Below are 17,487 nucleotides of genomic sequence, written 5' to 3' on the forward strand. Positions count from 1 at the left end.
CCAGCCTTCTTTTTCTCTGTTTCTAGTTTTTGAGATTAATTTTATTTTATTTTTATCATTAATTAAATTTATTGGGACAATTTACATATACACAGTGATCACATTCATCATAGGAAATTTGTACCTGTACAGGATATATTTTGATTCATATTTTTACCACTCCTCTCCCCTCCCTCTATCCCTCTTCCCCTTCTTATTTACAAGAGCTCTGTTTACATTTTTTCTTTCTTTTCTTTTTCCTGTCTTCCTTTTCCCTCTTCCCCCTCCCTTGTACCCTTTCCCATTTGAACATTTTTTTTTTCCTATTTCACAATATCTATTATATATTTTGGTCCTTATTTACACTTTCAGTTTCTCACACCAGAGAAACAATGTGATACTTACATATGTGTGTCTGATTTAGTTCACTTAAGAATATGGTCTCTAGGTACATCTATTTAACCACAGATGCCTCAACTTTATCCTTCTTTATGGCTGAGTAGTACTCCATTGTATAAAAAACCCACATCTCCTTTATCCATTCACCAGTTGATGGGCACTTGGGCTTCTTCCAAGATTTAGCAATTACAACTTGTGCCACAATAAGCATGAGTGTGTATATGTTGCTGTGGTATGATGCTTTTAATTCTTTTGGGAAGATACCAAGAAGGGGATAGCTTGGTCGAATGCAACCTGTGATTCTAGTGTTTTGAGGAGTCTACACACTGATTTCCAACATGGGTGCACCAGTCTGCACTCCCATCAACAGTGGAGAAGGGTTTCTTTTATCTCACAACCCTGCCAGCCTTTGTTATTAGTTGATTTCATGATAACAGCCATTCTTTCTGGAGTGAGATGGAATCTCAGTGTTGTTTTAATTTGCATTTCTGGAATGACCAGTGATATTGAATTTTTTTATATATATATTCAAATCCTGTTTGTACTTCTTCATCTGAGAAATGTCTATTCATCTCAGATGCCCATTTTGGATTGGGTCTTTACATGTGAAGCGTTGATTTTTTTCAGTTCTTTAAATATTCTAGATATCAGTCTTTTGTCTGAGGAACAGCTGGCAAAATTTTTTCCCACTCTGTTGGTTATCTCTTTACTCTGTTGGTGATTTCTTTTGCTGTGCCAAAACTTTTTAATAAGATGAGATCCCCTTTGTTGAATCTTTGTAATATTTCCCATGCAATCAAAGTTTTGTTCATAAAGTCTTTGCTTACACCTATGTCTTTAAGAGTTCAACTTATTCTCCCCAGCCTTCTTTTAATTTTCAAATCTTGAGATAGGGTCTTGTTAAGTTTCGAAGTTGTTTGGGCTGGACTTGAACTTGCAATCCACCTGCCTCGGCCTTCCAGAGTGCTGGGATTGCAAGTATAAGCTGCAACATCTGGCTTTTAAGTCTTTTAACTTATGAAAATAGAATCAATATGTGAATCAATCTTTCCTTCCTTCCTTCCTTCCTTCCCCACATGCATACCAAGTAGGTTTGTTGACCATGAATCAGGCACTGGACTGGGTATCTGTGATAAGAACAATATGGCCTAGACATAAGAAAGCTCATCTCTCTGAGGAAGCCATTTCTGCCCAGGAGACACCATGCTCACCGAGTCTGCCAGTCCAGTCAGAATACACTCTGACCCCAGAGATGTGGGAAGCAAGCATGGTGTCTGGCTGGGGAAGCAGGGGACACAGGACCCAGCTTTTGAATTAGGTCTCGAAAGAAAGGTCAGTTGAAGTTTCCCAGCAGCAGTAAACAAAAGTCAATGGAATGAAGGCAAGTGGTGTTTTAGGAGAAGATTTAATTGTCCTGTGTCTGATTATGGCTGAATTTTAGGGTGCAGAAGATAAGCTTAAAGAGGTAGGCTGGCAGGAGTTGAGAAGGGTCTTGCTAAGGAATGTTCTATTTATCTCATGAGCAATAGAGAGCTGCTAAAATGTTTTTTAAAGCTGTATTTAAGAGCAAATACTCTTCAGGGGGAATATTGTGGGCTTGGTGTGGAGGATGGATGGGAGGGGACAGACAGGGTAGGCAAGTAACTATTTGATAAGCAGATGCCCTTATTTGGAGTTTACAAGTCAAAACTTCTTCTTTATCATATTTTTCTTTTGTAGGTATAATGGGCAGTGAAAAGCACATAGGGTTTTAGGGATGTCCGACGTAATCTGAGTTTCACTCAGTAGCTGTATGGCCATGGTAAAAGAGCAGATTTCCGCAGGCCTGTCTCTACCTCCACCACATGGCAATGCTAACAGTGATTTCAGAGGACTGCCAGCCAAGTAGAGTTTTAAGGGCATTAGTTCAAGGCCTGTAACATAAAACGCAATAGAGACATGGTCTTGTCTCCTAACTGCGGATCTGGCTCCCTGTTACCCTCCAGTCTCCAAGTGACACACTGGTTTGTCATGGAGCAAGTGCTCATAGGAGACAGAGGCAGGCATTTGATAGGCTTATTCAGGTTTGTGAAATTTCACGTAAATATGTTGTCACACACACACGCGCACACACATACTGTGAAATGTTGTGGTGCAGAATCATCAAAGTCAGAAATATGTTTGCCAACAGGGGACCTCTTCTTGAAACTTTCCAGATGTACCAGTCGGTGCATCCTATTAGGCTAAAGATCTGAACAGCATTTTCATCCCTTTTGGCTTCCAGCCACCAACCAGGAAAGGAGACCTTTTGCCATCTCCATTTTAAATTTAGATTTTTGACATCATCTCCTGGCTTGAGCATGGCCATGGTGGTTGGCCAAGTTCACATGGTTGTTTTGTCCAACTCCAGCTTTCCTGTAATCTGTGTGCTCCTGACAGTTCTCATTCATTCCTCACAGAGCATTTACCACCTACCCGCTTTTTTTTTCAATTCATGGAAATGAATCAGATCTGTAATGGCGTCATTCAAAAGAGAAAGCTAATTAAAAAGATCCCCTTTCCTTCCTCTTAGAGACCTTGCCATAGTTTCCTCTTTTAGGAGACACAAGACAGGAAGGAAGCTCTTCAGTGCAGCTGTGAATGGAGAAGCACGGTGGGGGGGGCAGGGGGGCTGGATGATTCTTCCCAGTGGGATTGTGAAGTCCCTGGGGACAGGTTTCAAGCTGCTTTGTCTCTCCCAAAGTCAGAATACTCAGAATAACCACAGGCTACTCTAAGCAGCAGGAATGTGTGGAGATGTGACCCGAACATTAACTACAGAACAAGCATAATGGAGCTGTTGTATGGGAGAGGGTGCGTTCTAGGAGATGCTCACCCAGGGATGAATGTATCAGTCAGCACTGGTGCTCGTGTGACTTACTACATGTGTGCACCCGTCTGATGTGCACAATCACTGAAAGTGGTTAAGTCTCCTTACCATTCCCATTGTACAGGAAGGTAGCTAAGGTAAGGAAGCTAAGATCACTTGGTTCTGGACTGCATGCTCATAATGTGTGACTTTTGCCTCACACACTTCGGGAGTTGCAACCTAGTTTGAACAGTATGTGAGAGCAGGAAGCAAATTGACGCCAGAGCATGGAGGCCAGTGTTCTGCTGATGCAGAAAGACTGGGATAATTGCTAGCAATCTTTAATTTGGGTAATTTTATGTATAGATATCGACTTCTAGTTTCTGTTCTTTTAAAGGAAGTTCTGAAAACTCCAGGCTTCTAATTGCATGGAAACAGTTAGGCGGAGGTGAGTACTCTGTGACTCTCTTTGAACTGAGCCTGGCTCTCTCCAGTTTGTTCCAGGCCCCACTCTGTTGCCTTCTCGACACATGACCTCCTATTCCAGCCCACAGATTCACTTATGTTCCCATTTTGGTGACAAGAGGCTGAAAGGGTTTTGAGCTGTGGCCCCTGCTCTAAGGACCAAAGACTGCTAAGCACAGAGTGAATCTGCTCTATGGAGCACTGGCTTTGGACAGCAGCCCTTCAGTATGCCATTGCTCACACTTTCTCCTTAAAACAAGGGGTGAAAACAGTGCTTTAGAGTTGCTTCATCCGAGGACGGACGGAGAGCAGGCAGTGCCCGTGCTGCCTGGGGCTGTGGGAGCATCCTTTGGGATCACTGTAAGAGCACTCAGCCACCATCCAGCGCTCTCCACCATGGAGGTTGTGCTGGGGTCTGTGAAGCACTTCATACTACAAGGCCACTTCCATCTATCAAGTCTCACTGGCTGCTCTAGGAAATTGTCAAGTGAAGTAGGCAGTGGTGCTTTATACCTTCTCTACCTGCACATTTTCTTTCTATAGAATTGGAAACTGATATTGAAATGTGTTAGCTGACTCATCTCGCGTGGCCCAGCCAAGTGTGTGCAGGAATGGGATGATCCCTAAATCTGAGTCGCAGTGGGCTGTCTTCACCCAAGAGATGCTGAGACCTCTAACCCAGCAGATCCATCATCACACCTCAAGGTCCCCACCGCAGTGATCACTTGACATGGAATTTTCATAATCAGTGCGAGTGCACTGGGCAAAGCATGAGCCAAGCACCCACATACTCCAGCCTGAACTAAGTTCTACCACTCATGCTCTTAAACCGATGACTCAGCCCTATCAACTTCAGTTCCTTCCATTGTACAATGGGAGAGAGTTACCTCCTCAGCCTACCTAACACATCTCTGTGAAATTCAGTTTGGTTAATACCAATGACAGGAGGAAATGGTATAAATCAATACCTGGATGTGGGTATCTCTTACCCTCCCAAGTAAGGACTGAACTCCTCAAGGGGGTGCTGTGACTGTTATCTTTATTCACACAAGGAGACAGCTATGACGGACTCAGCAGTGAGGCGTCAACCATGGGGTGGTCACAGCGAGGGCAGAAGCCAGTCATGGGTAATGATTTGGGTTTTGTCAAAAATAAGCCAGGATGTGTAAGTTGAGAACTGTTTGCTTTCAATTTGAGTGGCTGTCTATGAAATTCCACAATCTGAATATCCCTGGCCAACAGTCCACACCGTCAAATGCCACAAATTAATGTTGGAGTAAAGTAACTTTGGGTCTGCAGTCAGATGATGAAGTTCTAAACTTTGGCTGCATTCTTTTGAAACTGGGTACTTGGGTAAGAAGCTCCTCACTTCTTTGGACCTTGCAACTTGGCTGGTTTGTCATGATTAGAGTTTGGGAAACAGTGATCATTTACATCAGGCCCTTTCCTTCTCATGGGCTTTATTACTCATGAATTCCCACTGGGAACATGGTACCAACTTTGCGTTTTCTTTTCTAAGTTTCTCTTTCCCTCTCCTTCCTCCTCTTCCTGTACCCACTCATGCTGAGCTGACCTGATTCTTCTTGGTTTCACCCCAGTCACCCTGTCTACATTGAAGGCATTTCTTGATGTTAGGCTTTCAGTACTGAGTGTGTAGACCCAGGGTCTTTAACGGTAAGAAAGTCAGATCTAGTGAATGTAGTTTGGTTTCTGCCTCCGAGTTAACGCCACAGGAATTCCAGAGACAGCTGTGCTGCCTCTCTTCTTTGGAGTCTCAGGCTGGATTCTAGAAAAATTCTGGTCAAACTAAACAAACACATGATTCACTGAAGAATGTGAAAAAAACTGGCTGCCTGTGCTCTTTCTAGCTGGTGAATTGAATGGATACAGGAACTTCATCGTGTTCTCAGGGAAATCCTGTTGGCTAGGGCTCACCCAGCGGCACCACTAAATTTAGGTCACAGCTCAGTGAAAAACAATTACAGATCCCTAATAAAAGATAATTTACCCAGTGACATCCAGCAGGACAGCTGGGCTGTCCTTACTTCCTTGTTAATGTCGTGGGGGTGGAGAGCCGGAGCGGGGAGCAGGATGAATGCTCACAGAAAGTCGTTTTTGTCCTCGCACATCTGTCGGGGACCTGCTTCGTGGCTGATGCCAGCCTGGCTTTTACAGCAAGTGAAAGCTGAACCTAATGGAAACCCAACAAAATGCTTTCCCACATCGGGTGATGATAAGAAAGGAGCCTGGAGCAAGGCTTAGTGGTGGGAAGAGAGCATTGAGAAGTCCGTCATTAGAATCCTGCCCGCTCTGCTTCTCTGGGTCCTTTCTTCCCTTCTGGGTGCTGCCCACCTCGCCCTCTGCCCTCCAGCTGCACCGAGTGACTGACAGGCTCTGCACCAGCTGCTCTCTCTGTCCTCTTCCTCTTTACCCGCTTGTTCCTTCAAGCTGGTATGTTTTCCCCTCCCCCTCGAATGATTCATTTTGGCTTTAAAGCCCAGTTCAATTGCCACCTCTTCCACCAGCTTTCTGTGACCCTTCGGCAGGGAATGACTCCTCTCCCTGCCCCTGCTTGGGAACATTTGCTAGACTGAGCTTCTTCGAGTACTTACTATGCCATTTTTCCCACTCCACTGAAATAATACCCTTGGGATTCTAATGACTCCTTTGATTGGGAACTCAATGGACTTCCCCCAGTTTTTGCATATTGGCCTTTTGATGGAATCTGGTGCTGTTTACGAGTTCCTTCTGGATACCTTCTATGAGGTGTAGGATTTACCCCCAGAAAAACAGGTTGAAGTCCTACTCCCCAGTATCCATGAATGTTTTCTTCATTCAGGATCCTACATGATTTCCCTGGTTAGAAATCTGACTATGGCTCTAGTTTCCACAGACTCATTATTGAGCCCCCAATCTGGAACTTCAAGGCCTAAACTTCCACTATTGCAAGCCATTTTCCCAAAGACCTGAGTGGTATGTAATTCTCCATCCATTTTTACACCATTGTACCACCTCACTTGTTCTTTAGCAACATTTAAGTGTTCTCGAGTAATAAATTCACTATTTACTATGGTTGCATGCATTTTTCAACATTTCATATAGTTCATTAATACAGTATAACCTAGATTGAAAATGTGCAGTTTCTAACACACTGAGTTTAATTCTTTCAAATCCACCTGCAATTTTAGGTGTGTCTTACAGAAGCACACTTTAGTGAATAAACAACACATTCTGTAATCATTGAAAATATGGTACAGAGTCAAATAATTGAAGTGTAATTTAGGCACATGTTGAATATGAATATATTGAATATATAGCTATATATGAATATGAATATATAGATATTTCTCAATACAATACTTCTGTGTCTTGATAAAAACAATAAAACAAAGAAAATAATTCATGTTTAAAGTTGCTTTTTTTGACCTGTAAAGGTTCAGTCTCTTCCCACTGTTCATAAGTGCCCTTTATTGTTAAAAAAGAGCTTTGCATATGTAAATATGGAAAAATAAGCTACCAAAATACTAAATATATGTTACTTTCCCAAAGGAGAAAAAAGTGGCTTTCAGTGATTCATTGTCTCAAGATGATGAGTCTGAGGATTCAGACTCTTTCAGACATAGCTAATATCCCTGCTCTTGAGAGAGACATAGGATGCCAGCATATTGGGAGGGAAGTAAAGGCCCTATCTCTGCTGCTACAGAGAGAAAATGACTCAAGAAAGCTGGAAGCAAATTTGATAAAAATAAAGGAAAAAGAAAAGTAAAAAATAAAAAACCACAGGTGCTAAATGGTATTACATCTCAGACCAGCCAAATTTATTATTTTGTGGCTATAAATCAAGTTGTCAACTTTAAATTCCTCATTCTTCATTGTTTGGTCTTATCTGCAATTATGTTGCCTGATAAAATGTGACTTTGCCATGTTTATTCATATGAGATGGCCTTACTTACAGCAGATTTGGATTTAGTGCCTGTTTCCAAGCTGGTCAAATTTAAACCATTTGACATTTGAATTCAGTGAATATTAATGATGCACATTGGTTTTTTGCTGTGAAAAATCTCCTATGCTTGGGTCGAGTATGTATGAGATAGAAGATAGAAGATAGATAGGAATAGCCTGCTCTGATGTTGAGTGGAACCTACCTACAGCGCAATTCCGATGGATGTTCATTTAAAAGTTGTAGCTACAGGCAAATCTTCGTTCATCTGGTGAGTTCTAGTGTACCTTCAGCATGGTGTGCAATGTTGTTCTTTTCATTCTATCTCAATCAGTAAGAGAGAAATTATTTAGCTATTTTTTGTTAAAAAAAGTGACATAAATGAGTCTGAAAATAGAGCCTTAGGGAGTCTGATCTCACCATATTCACAATGGAGTAGCAGATATTTAAAGAGAGGAGGCATCACTTAAGCTCCCTATAAGCCTGAACAATCTTTTCAAAGTTTCATAAGGTTTAACAATTTAAAGATCTATACTCTATCTAATAGTCAATAAGTATAATTGTATATTTTGTGCTTTTCTTAAATTAAAATTCTCAGATTCACCTTAAACCAAGATGGTATTTCCACAACATGCCTATATAAAAGCGAGTATATGAGATACTACTTCTGGTCACTAAATCAGGCAAATCAACTTGGTTCATTTAGAAGGCAGGAATATAATCAACTTTGCCTACATATATTCAATTAATACTTTCCTGTTAAAATCAGAATGTTGGAAAATTTCATTTTTACCCCATGCACCACTGAGGACAACAAGCATGGTCCTCTAAATATTTTTTAAAATTTTGCTTGCAGTGTCATTTTTTCTAGACAACTGAGTGGGTAGAGACGCTGAATGATAAGGAAAACATTTTCACCTGGGCATCTTCCTCCAGCCCCTGAAATTCTCATCTGTCACCTTGTGACATGGGTAGTGGTGAGGAAGGAGATTAGGGCATGGCTGACTGGCTGAGCACGTGTGTGTGACCTGTCAACCACAGAGATCCAGGACACATGCACAGAACACAGTTCTGAACCCTGCATCTGAGGCCAATCACAATGTGCTCTCTTCAATTCTTCTGGCACAAAATCAAGCAGGTGTTTGATAGGATAGCCTACATCTGACATCAGCCTGAAGGGTGATGGATATAAAAGGCCTCTGCCATTAACCTCATGACCCCTGTGAAGTCTTTCAGTGAGCTGCTCTCACTTGGTACAACATCCTTCTTTTCCTACCTTTCATACATGCAAAGCCTCACTATCTATTCCATGTGACTTGCCCATTCTTTGTTCAGACACCAAGGGCCTGGAAAGAGTCTACAGAGCACCAGAATCTGGCCACATATTTCTTGTCCAGTCCAGCCAGGAAGTAAGTAATTTTGTTTGAGGGTGAGAAAAATTAGCAGAAGCTGGGGATTGAGGAGGTTTTCTTATTTCTGCAGAACAGTTTCCTAGTGCCCTACCATGAGAGACCCAGCACTGTACCCCACTGGGGCAGGCTAACAGTGGGAAGATTTCTCTCTATGGTCTGTGGTGTGTGGCAGGCTGCACCCCAGGGATGTGTGTCCTTTCAGTGACCTGTGGGACATTGTGGTCATTCAGGTTGCGAATCGCCAGAGAACCTGTTATTAACCCAGGCACAAAACAGACCATTCAGGTTCCATGTGTGCATCCTAGAGTTTATTATGCCTTTTTGGCCCCATATTTTTCTTCTTCCCTATACTTTGTCCATCTTTCTCACTCTGGGAGAAACAGTCATCGTAACTTGACCTACCCTGCCTACCCAGCCTGTTCCTTTTTGTGCTCTAAGTCTCATCTGTGCTTTTCCCCTAGGTGACCTTTCATCTCTGGGTATCCTTATTGAGTCCTTTTCTTGGGGCCCTGTTTCTTAAGACCTCACGGAGCAATCCTGGTCCACCTTTTCACCATGCTTTTTGGCCATTTTGTTTCATCATGTGGATCAGTCAGTGGCCATGTTTGTCCACCATTTTTGTTTCTTTTTCAACTCACCTCATGGACACCAGAAAATCCTACCATTGTAGATAAGAGCTAAAGCCTCTGCTTTCAGGAGACATATAGGGCTCTTCCCCTCTTGTCTTCTAAATCTGATTAGATCCCCTCCCTGTTTCCTGGAACAGAAATTTAGATATTTTAGGAACACATGCTGAAGGCCTGAGTGGAACAAACAGAGGAGCCAGTGAAGGTCAACCAAAACAGTTATGAGCAGAGCTGGAATCAATAGATATCAAACCCTATCCTTGTACTTAAAACTTTCTAAGTTTTTAAGTACTAAAAGTTTCTAAGTTTTTTTTTTCCTTTTAAATGCTAAAAAAAGGTTTATATATCCCTACTGTCTTAAAGCAATTACCAAAGTTTTTATTATCAGGATAAATGGGTAGAATGCTGTTTCTTAAGTGGCTAGAGGGAGCCCTAGGGATCCCTCCCTGGTCTTTAGGAGTGGTAGTGGCTGCGGGCTATGCAGAGGTCCAAGGAAAAGGCATTGGTGTGCAGCAATGTGGGTAGTACAATTTAAATCTCAAGGGGGATGCCCTGGGATGTGATGGGTCTACATCCTTCTGTGGGATTGGCCTCAGAAAGACTCCAGACCTAGTCTTCTCTATCTTTCCTATATTCCCCATGACACATGATGAGAAACACCCTTCAGACCCCAGGAACTTCACCATTAGTTTGACCCCTTAAAAATTGGGGAAAAATGACACTGACACTGATAATCTGAGAAAAAAACAGCTTATCTTCTATTGCAATACTGTTTGGGCCCAATATTCATTAGGAAATGGTGAACGATGGTACAAAATGGCAGTCTAAATTACAATATTATTTTTAGTTAGATTTTTTTTCTGCCAAAGGCAAGGAAGTAGTGCAAAATCCCTCATGTTCAGGGATTCTGTTGCTGTTTATCTCTGTAAAAGCCCAAGAACTAGGGCGTTTAAAGAGGCCTCCAGAGAAGACAAAATTGAAATCATTGATGTCCAGTCCCTCAGGAAATCATGGTTCTCCTCCACCTGTTTAATTAACAGGAAGACACTGAGAGCTCTCCTCACTCCTCCTCATAATCCTCAGGCCTGTAAGTCAGTCTTATCCTCTTCAAGTGACTCAGAAACCCCATCAGGGGCCAGGTCCCCAGGGAGACTAGCATGCCCGAGTCCCCTCTTTGTACCCCTCAGACAGCTTTAAGCCCTGCCAGACATATGTGGAGTAAAGCTTCCTACTCTTCCGACTCCCAACCCATCCTTCCATGAAGAGAGATCCCAGGAGTAGAGGAAACAAGTCCAGTCCAGGTTCCTTTGTGGGCGATGGATACCCAAGAATGCCAAGAATGGTTGGGCCAGTTTTCAGAAGGTCCTGGTAGGTTTGCAGGCAAATTTAAAACTTAGATCCTTGCCTTTGACCTATCGTGGTGAGAGGGTCAATTTTTGTCAGCCACTTCCTTTACCCCAGAGGAAAAACAAAGAATCTTAGAAGAGTTTAGGAGATGTGCAGATGATAATATGCTGCAATAAGACAAAGGAATCATCCTGGAGAGGCTGTCCCTTCAACAGAACCAATCTGAGACCATAATTCTAGCAGTGGACTAGATGAGATCTGCTCTTATCACGGGAATAGGAAGATGCAGTAAGAAACCTGTTAATCATGACAGCATTGAGAAGTTACACAAGGCAAGGAGGAAAATCCAGCTATCTTTCACAGCCAATGAGTAAGCTTTCTTTAAGTATACAAATCTAGATCTATCTTCCAAGGAGGCTCAGGCATCAACAAGACATTTCATTAGTCAGTCATCCCCAAGTATATAGAGAAATCATAGAAACTTCAGATGGGCCCCCAAACCCCATGGCCCAGTTGTAGGGTGGGACCTTTTCTGTGTTCAACACTTGGGATCTAGATGGAGATGAAAAGGGGAGGAGAAAAATGGCTGGCCAAGATTGTGGTTGTTGCAATTACCAATGCTTTAAGCACACCCAAGTTATTTAAGGGGAAACCCAAGGCCAATTAGGAAAAGAGTTCCTGCTTGAAATGCAAGGAAACTACACAGTGGGCATGTGACCTAACCCTGACACTGCCCGGGCACTGCTTTGTGTGTCAGGTGGCCAATGTGCCTGACTCATGGCGCTGAAGAACTAACTGCCTCTGCTACCAGAGCAGGGCTGGGCCAGCCAAAACCGTCAGCTTCCCCTGATGAAGAGTACTGAAGGGGCTCGGGGTAATATGAAGAAGCCCTGTCTGTGAACATCTCCATCTCCTGCAAGGAACCCAGGTGACCCTGGATATTAGGTGCAAACAAATCCAACTCCTTATAGATACAGAAGTGGTTTACTCTGTTTTAACTTCCTTCTCTGTAAAACTTCCTTTTAGATCTTTAGCCATAATTAGAGTCAATGGCACGCCTAGCCAGGACTTCTTTACATCTGCTCTGACATGTCACTTTGAAGGTCAAATGTTCAACCATGAGTTTTTAATTGTCCCACAGTGTCCTACTCTCTTATTAGAAAGAGATTTACTAGCAAAATTAGGAGAAGTACTCTAATTCTGGGAAAGGCCAAAGCAGATTTTACCTTTTGAGACTACAGTGAGCCTCTCTCTGACCAAATTAGCCAGCAGGTAGTTCCTGCTGCAGGTATAATGGAATACACGGCAGAGCAAATTCAGCAATGCCAATAGTCATAAAACTAAATGATCCCAGTCAGTTTCCCAACCAAAAGCAATACCCAATCAAAGAAGGGAACTGCAGCCTCTCTCAAGCATGGCCAGCTGTGGCCTTGCCAATGGCCTTGCAATACTTCCATTCTCCCCATAATAAAACCTTCAAGAGAATATAGGGTGGTACAAAAACTCTGCCTTATTAATGAAGCTGCAGTCACAATTAATGCTCTGGTGACAGACCCATATACAATCCTTTTCCCAGATTTCAGAAGATAGGTATTGGTTCTTAGTCTTGGACCTCACAGATGCTTTCTTTTCTATTCCCCTCCATCCAGATTCCCAGTTTTTGTTTGTCTTTGAATGGGGAAAGCTCATTTCAAAAACAAAACAAAACAAAACAACAAAATACTTGGACCACTTTCCCATGAGGTTTTAGAGATAGCCCTCACTTTTTGCTCAGGCACTGGGAAAGGACTTAAGAAACCTAGAATTTGAAGTTTAACTGGGGAACCATCCTATAGTATGTAGATGATATTCTAATCTGCAGTCCAACTTGGGAGCTATCCAACCATAATACTATCAAAACCCTCAATTTTCTAGCTAAGAAGGGATATAATGTCCCAAAGGAAAAGACTCAGATATCTCTTCAGAAAGTCTAATACTTGAGATACATTCTTGCACTTGTGGAAAAATAGCTGTCTAGGGACAAGATCCAGGCTATTTGTGATCTCAGGCCCCCTTCCACCAAATAACACCTTTGTTCCTTCTAGGAATGGCTGGCTTCTGCCAGATTTAGAGACCTAATTTTGGACTAATGGCAAAGCCTTTATATGATGTTGTCAAAGATCCTGAACCTGAAGCCTTAGAATAGACAAAAGTGACTGACACTGCCTTTCAAGAAATAAAGCATGCCTTCCCTCAGGCTCGGGCACTAGGATTACTGGATTTAAGAAAACCCTTCTTCTCCTTTACATGTTAGAAATTGGAGAAATTGTTTTGGATGTCTTGATCCAAAGGCTGAGACAAGAGCCCCACATAGGGGCATAATTTTCAAAAAACAATTAGAGTGGCTTCCAGATGGCCACCATGCCTGAGGGCAATAGCAGCTACAGCTATGCTAACAGAAGAAGGTATGAAACTATCTTTGGGCTGAAAACAAGAAGTCTGACTTCCCATCATGTCAGACTACTCTTGAGACAATAGGTTACTTGTGATTGAGAGGGGAATGGCTTACCAAGTACCTAGGTATGCTTCTAGACATTCCTGAGATTACCATAAAGAATTTCAGACCTATGCAGGCAGGGAGGACATCAGGGACCTACCCCTCTAAGACCATGATGAAAGTAGCTTTATCTAAGAAGGATATTGAAAGGCAGGTTATGTAATTTTCAGTCCACAATGGATCATTGAGGGCAAACCACTAGCTCACCATAGTTTAAATGTACCCATATTGCAACTCCTGCTTTTTATTGGATCCATACCATAGGTAATATTGCCAGGACCATGGTTTTCATGCATTTGGTATTTTATCTAATATTCCTCCCTCTTCACCATATTTTCTCCACAGGAAGCTTGGAAATAAAATTTAGATAACTTCTTCCAAATGATAATGTGAAAAAACTAGGTCTCTAATTGTTGGATCTGTCATTGTCCACCTTTTAAGACAGACCAAGAAATATTCTGCCCTGCTCCTTCTCATAATGGGGCTCTGTGTCTTCAACCTAATAGTAAATTTATCCATTCTAGGCTTCAGATGGTGATCCAGGCTGTAACCCATAACTATCCTGACAAATTCACCTAGCCTTCTCCCATTGAACAGGTGGCTCAACAGTTCTTGACATATATGGGCACTAATTCATTTCTCACTTTTGTCAGACAGGTTTTATTCAGCCCAGCCAGGGAGCCCCTGCATCCCAAGGTAGATGCAAAGCACATAAGCACCAGTAGGTAGGGGCTATAGCCCATTTAAACTGTAAATAGCTATATTAAGACAGAGATTATCATCCCAAATATCCCATAAAATTATGGGCATTTATTGCTCAGGGAGAAAAGATGCAGGAGATTAGGGCATGGCCAAGTGGCTGAGAAAGGGGGTGTGACCTGTCAATTACAGAAATCCAGGACACAGTTTGAAACCCTGCACCTGGGGCCAATCAGAAAGTGCTATCTTCAATATTTTGGCATGAAATCAAACAGATTTTTAATATGATGGGCTAGATCTGACCTCATCCTGAAAAATGACCAATAAAATACCTCCATCATTAACCTCATGGCCACTGTGAGCTTTCTCAGGTGCCTGCTCTCACTCTGCAGATTGTACTTCTTTCCTACCTTTAATAAATGTAAAACCTTGCTACCCTTTCCACATGTCTTGTCGAATTCTTTATTGAGGACATCAAGGATCTGGAAAGAGTCCGCAGAATCCTAGATTCTGGTAACAGTGGCATCAGCATCTCTTTGAATAAGGTCCCTTTCACACTGAAATTGCTCAGGCTGGCTTTCTGAAGGTCAACTCAGATAGATCACAGTCCTCTAAATCAGATCTATTGAGTTGCTCCTCTGAGGTTACAGTTCTTCATCTTTGCATCTTTTAAGATACTAACTCTCTGGCTAATTCCTGTCATCTGACTTCCATCCATATCCACAGCTTTCCAACTCTCACCTTCTAAATTGGCTTTAAGGCCAAAGGGATCCTCAAAATTACAGAGTTTCAGCAAAGCACCTTCTGCATTATAATGAACATCTTGATTCCTTGGAAATTTGTGAAATCAAGCAGTGATCCAGAAAGATCAGCTCATTCAAAATGTGCACAGCAGAAATTTGCATGTACAAGGTGGCATTGGCTGAAACTGACCATTGTGCAGCCAATCTATTGAAGGTCCAAATGAGAAACATCAGCACTACTGGAGTCTGAACCCTGGAGACACAATTCTGACTTGGTTGGAGTTGCTAGCAGAAATTGCTCAAATTTCTTTTGGAATATTGGTGAATGGTCTGCTAGTGGTTGGGGATTCTTTATTACCACTTCTAGGCATTCAATCATGAGTCAATACTAAAAATCTGGCTTCTAGGAAGCTCCCCCACAGCCATCCCAAGCTCCTAGGGCAGAGAAGGTGAGCCATGTGGGTGCCAGAAGCACAATCCCCCCCCCGTCCCCCGGTGGAAATGAGAAGACACATAAACTAGCCTCAAAAACAGACTTCTGGATCACCTACAGCAACCACAAAGGGAAATGAGATGGAACAATCTGATACCCAACCACCTGGACTCTCTGAACTGGCAACAAAAGAGAATCTGGGAAAAATGAAATCAGAAATAATTACTCAGATAACAGCAAAGATTTTGCTCATGGTGCAAGAGAAGATTAATAAATCTAGAGAGGACACAGATAAAAAAATAGAGGATCTGAGGAATATGATGGAATCCCAACATAGGAAACAAATGGAATACATAAAACAGATACAAACAGATTTCCAAGAGATTAAAACTCCGTCGAAAGTCTGTGCAGCAGAATGAACCAATGTGAGGATAGAATTTCAGATATAGAATATAAGACTTCAATTGGTGAGAAGGAAAAGGAAAATTGCTTTAAAATTGTAAGGGAACATGAGAAATCAATCCAGCAGCTGCTAGACGATGCAAAGAAGAATAACATAAGACTAATTGGAGTCAATGAAGAAACAGGAGAGAGTGCAGATGACATAAAAAACTGTTCACAGAAGTGATGGCAGAAAACTTCCCAAGGAGGGGAAAAGAACTTGACATACAGATAAGTGAGGCATATAGCACACCAGCTAGCCTTAATCTAAAAAAATCTACACATAGGCATATAATAGTTAGGATTTCAGAAATCCAACAGAAGAACAAAATTCTACAAACAGTGAGAGAAAAGAAACAAATCACATACAAAGGAAAGCCCATCAGAATCACAGCAGACTTCTCAACACAAACCGTCAAGGCAAGAAGAGCTTGGAGTGATGTATTTCAAGCCCTAAAGGAAAACAGCCTCCAACCCAGATTCATGTACCCTGCAAAACTATCTTTCAAAATTGATGGAGAAATAAGATACTTTTATGATGAAGAGCACCTCAGGAACTTCATGAATACCAAACTGGTACTCCAAAAAATTTTAGACAATACCCTAGGAAAAGACAATGAGGATCACAACCCCAGGAAACCCAGCAGAATGAATCCATTGGGTGTGACAAATTAAATGCAAAGGGGGAGAGTCCAACAAAAAGAAAAAGTCATGACAAGGCTTTTAAAACTTTTGACTTCATCTCCCTAATGAATGTATAATTCAATCGTATTATTGTACTGATTAGTATTTTTCTGATTCTAGAGTTGCACACCATTCCTTGTGCTATACTGGCTATTTATCATTTTCTTATGTCTACATTTTACTTGGGTTGTCTATTCTTTATATAGTCTACTCATAGGTTATATGCATTGTAAATATGGTCTGTTTAAGGACTACTTTTCATTTTAATGTCATTTAAAGTTCTAAATTTTGACGGAATCTCATTTATCAATTTTTTTCTTTTATACATCATGTTTTTTGTATCCTAGGTAGTTCTTGACTACCCTGAATTCAAAAATACTTTCCCTTATAATGTCTTCTTAAAGTTTTATACTTTTAGGCTTTCATATTTCGGTTCATAGATCCCTTCAAGTTATTTTCATGTATGGAAAAAAAGGGTTGAGCTTAATTTTTTATATATGGATACCAGGTGTTCTAGTGCCATTTGCTGAAGACACTATCTCTTCCTCAGCTCTTGAATCAATTTTATATTCTATAAAATGGTAATGTTAAATAATCTTTCAAAACTCAGTGGACCATATATGTGTGGTTCTATTTCTAGATTCTTTATTTTATCCAACTGTTCTATATGTCTTTCCTTACACCAACACTGCCTTGATTACTGTAGCTTTAGAAGAAGTCTTAAAATTGGGTGCTAAACATCTTCCAATACTGTTTTTGTTTTTGTTTTTGGCTTTTCTGGGTCCTTTGGGCCAATCCTATCCTAGTTGTGTCATTTTATTGCCAGACTATTTTGGTGGGGACTAGGTTTCAAAGTTTAATGGACAGATAAAGAGTAACCATATCTGCCCTTGTTTCCCACCTTAAGGAGAAAGCATTGTATCTTCTCCATTCATACAAGGCGTTCTCGCTGGAAG

At 41.5% G+C, this 17,487-nt stretch overlaps 1 long non-coding RNA gene and 1 pseudogene across 1 annotated transcript in view; both read right to left on the bottom strand.

The window, feature by feature from the left end:
• Positions 1–17,487, bottom strand: part of LOC110347617 (uncharacterized) — a 118,495-nt gene that overhangs the window by 53,250 nt on the left and 47,758 nt on the right. The gene's annotated exons all lie outside the window — the stretch shown is intronic.
• LOC101722251 (BTB/POZ domain-containing protein KCTD9 pseudogene) lies at positions 14,571–15,352 on the bottom strand (annotated as a pseudogene).

The sequence above is a fragment of the Heterocephalus glaber genome, unplaced genomic scaffold (genome assembly GCF_053883595.1).
Source record: "Heterocephalus glaber isolate CG9 unplaced genomic scaffold, H.glaber_assembly_v1.0 deba00000281, whole genome shotgun sequence".
NCBI classification, from domain to species: Eukaryota; Metazoa; Chordata; class Mammalia; order Rodentia; family Bathyergidae; genus Heterocephalus; species Heterocephalus glaber.